The sequence below is a fragment of the Canis aureus genome, chromosome 21, assembly GCF_053574225.1.
Source record: "Canis aureus isolate CA01 chromosome 21, VMU_Caureus_v.1.0, whole genome shotgun sequence".
In the NCBI taxonomy this organism is placed as follows: Eukaryota; Metazoa; Chordata; class Mammalia; order Carnivora; family Canidae; genus Canis; species Canis aureus.
The window spans coordinates 53,005,765-53,009,438 of NC_135631.1; the positions used below are offsets into that span (position 1 = coordinate 53,005,765).

General features: G+C 37.8%; 1 pseudogene; it reads left to right on the top strand.

Annotated features, from left to right (window-relative positions):
* The first annotated feature begins 468 nt into the window (after positions 1-468).
* On the top strand, positions 469-1,004 carry LOC144293500 (large ribosomal subunit protein eL21 pseudogene; annotated as a pseudogene).
* Positions 1,005-3,674: the final 2,670 nt, after the last annotated feature.

The window sequence follows — 3,674 nt, forward strand, 5'->3', positions numbered from 1 at the left end:
GTGTGATTCTAATTTTATTACTCAGCTGATTAGGTTTGTTAAAATTGCCCCCAAACAGTCATTACTTTTATACTGTATTATAACTTTGTTACTTATCATAAGTTTTTAGTTATTTGTCAATTTTCTGATGAAATCATGTCTCAAGGAAAGGACAAGAACCAGAAAGGCATATTTATTCAATATTTATTATATGCTAAGCTGTTTTACATTCTATCGCATTTGACTGCTTAGCTATGCAGACTCCTGTTTACCCATTTGGAATTGAGGCCTTGAGAGGTTAAATCACTAATGTAAGTAACAGAATTAACTAACACACCAGGACAGGAACTTGGATCCGAAAGGCTCTTTTTCTTTGACCCTGATTTTAATTTCCATTGTTATCAAAAAGGCCCATGTTTATTTTTCTTCCTGTTTCCACATACAAAACACTTTTCTCTTCAAAATTTGTACATGATTCCTTTTGGCCGGAACCGCCATCTTCCAGTAATTCGCCAAAATGACCAACACAAAGGGAAAGAGGAGAGGTACCCGCTATGTTCTCTAGGCCTTTTAGAAAACATGGAGTTGTTCCTTTGGCCACATACATGCGAATCTATAAGAAAGGTGATATTGTGGACATCAAGGGAATGGGCACTGTTCAAAAAGGAATGCCCCACAAATGTTACCATGGCAAAACTGGAAGGGTCTACAATGTTACTCAGCATGCTGTTGGCATTGTTGTAAACAAACAAGTTAAGGGCAAGATTCTTGCCAAGAGAATTAATGTCCACATTGAGCATATTAAACACTCAAAGAGCCGAGATAGCTTCCTGAAGCGTGTGAAGGAAAATGATCAGAAAAAGAAGGAAGCCAAAGAGAAAGGTACTTGGGTCCAACTGAAGCGCCAGCCTGCCCCACCCAGAGAAGCACACTTTGTGAGAACCAATGGAAAGGAGCCTGAACTGCTGGAACCCATTCCCTATGAATTCATGGCATGATAACTGTAAAGAAAATAAAAGACCTCAGGATTGTAAAAGTGTTTCTCTTAAAAAAAAAAAAAATTGTACATGATTCAGTATTGTTCTCACATAGTTTAATGATTGGCCAGCTATTTACTCCCTCAGGAAACTATATATCTTGATTATAATTAAAGTTCTTAACCTAACTTCAGGAAAACAGTTAATAAAGCAGAAGCAAACAAAATTCCCATCAATTAAGAAAATTTTCTCAAAATTATTGAAAGGATAGTGAAGAGTTTTGAATGCCTTCAGATTACACTCGAGTGGTCAATATGCACATGCCATTTTATGATCAACTATTCTTCATTCCTTTCTTCCAAGTGGTAAATTCAGGGACCTGAGATCCTTCCATTATGTGACTCTATGATTTTTTTTAAAAGATTGATTGATTGAGTGATTGATTAATGAGTGGGAGAGACAGGGGACAAGCAAGGGGAGGGGCAGTGAGAGAGGGAGAGAGCATCCTCAAGCAGACTTCCTGGGGAACACAGAGTATGAGGCAAGGCTGGATCCCAGGACCCCGAGATCATGACTTGAGTTGAAATCAAGTGTCAGACACCCAACTGACTGAGCCACTGAGGCACTCTATCATTTTTTTTTTTTTTTACTCTATATGAACAAGAAAAAGACCAGGAAAACCCAGTAGGACATTTTAGGGTAACAGTCTACTTGCCAGAATCAGACACATGGACTCACCTCTTGGCAAGTGGAGCAGGAAATGAGAGGCCAAGATATATGTGAAGCTCCATAATGTGGGGTCTGGGATTCACCAATCAAGTGACTACCTGCTGAATTTCAGAAAATTTCTGGAAATTGAAGGATGCTCCCAAAGTTTCAACTGAGGAAATAGATTTCATCGTTTCTCTGAAGTTATCTGGGGATGGATTTTACTGTTTCCCTAATCATCAGCCAAACTTGGTCTCACCTCGATGACACAATCTAGGGACTAATAGACATATGATTATGCAGTGACCAAGAAAAACTTAGCTGAGATGAACCTTATGTAACCCTCTGACGTTCACACACATGGACACTGGGTTGATTTGATCATTGCAATGTTATTAAGTTCTTTTTCTGTGCCATGTATCTGTTAAGTGCCTCACAGGTATGTTCTAATTTAATTCTCCCAGGAAAATTTATGGGAAGGATACTCACTTTAGTTCCTTGTAGAGGTGAGGGAATTTAAGCTCAAATGAATCAATCTGCTTGCTTAAAGTTCTGTGGCACCTTCCTTAGTGTGATGGTGCTGAGATCCATGTCCAGTCTCGTTTGTGAACCAAGAGCTATAACGCCTTGCAAGAAGATTTAGACTATAAAGGTTGAAAAGTTGCAGGGGTAGCTTTGGAACTCAGGGGCCATGGACCTCTCAGCTACTAATGTAGCACTTTTATTGGAGAATTCCAGTGCACTAAGTTGGATTGGAGGCGATCTCTGCTATATAAGGCACAGGGACCAAGATGAAATACCAACTAGAACTCCAGAAAGTCCTGCTGTGCAACAGAATTGTAAGACAGTTCCTTTGCCCAAATATGATCCCTTCAGTCACTCATGAGATCCTGGTAATAAAAACTAAGCAGATTTACCTCTCCAAGTACATTATTGTATATAACAGTTATTGTAAATTTCCATTCCGTACCACTTCCGCCAGAAAATTATGCTTCTAATTCCCTTGTATGCAGACATATTTTATTACAATTTCTTATACGTTATAAATTATTCCTGCTATGAGTCTCCATAAGTGGGTGTGAGAGGCTGGAGCAGGGTTGTTATGGACAAGGCGTGGACAGAGCAATGGCCATCCTAAACTTGCCAGTGACTACAGAGGTTGACTCCTAGACACTCAGTGATGTCATATTGACTAAATTAAGCACAATGACAAAAACTCTGGCCAACAGAAGATGAGCTCACTGTCCTAGGCTAACAATTCCAGGCATTCTGACCATCCAGGAAACATCACTCATTCCAGACACAGTGAACTCCTTCCCTCAGTGACCCAGGGCGCCCATCCCTCACACACCCACAGCAGCTGCAATAGCATCACCATTTTTTGTAACCTTCAGTGAATATTACATGCATTTATATTCTTTAAATTACTTCATTTTTTAGAATATTACAATTTCTGTGATATTTAAGTTTCTGTCATCTATTTTGAATTAATAATAGGGATTAAGTTCTATAGGCTCTTCTCATATCTTCTGAAATCTGAATGACATCAAAAGCTTGCTCTCTCTTTCATGAGTGGCTCTCTCAAAGTGTTATCTTGGGGACAATTGTATAATAAATTTGAAAAGATTGATATAGTTCTTAATGTTTAGTTCATAACTCTCAATGAGAGTTCTCTTATACAGTTCTCAATGTTTAATTGAGAACTCTCAATGATAATTCTCTATGTTTATCATAGATCATATTAATCAAAAGATAAAAGGTGTTAATTTTTTTTAGTTAATAGAATGTATGTGCTACACTTTGTGCTTCTACTATACTATGATAGACATATCTACAAATTAAGAACAAGATAAATAATAGAACAAAGACTCATTACCAAAAATGACATGTTAGAAGAACTACATGCACATTTTTCATAAGATTAGTAGATTTTTTTTTAAATTGTGCACTTTCAGCAAACAAGTGACATTATTCCTATCCCAGTGAGATCAAATTAGGTTTGCAGGCTAT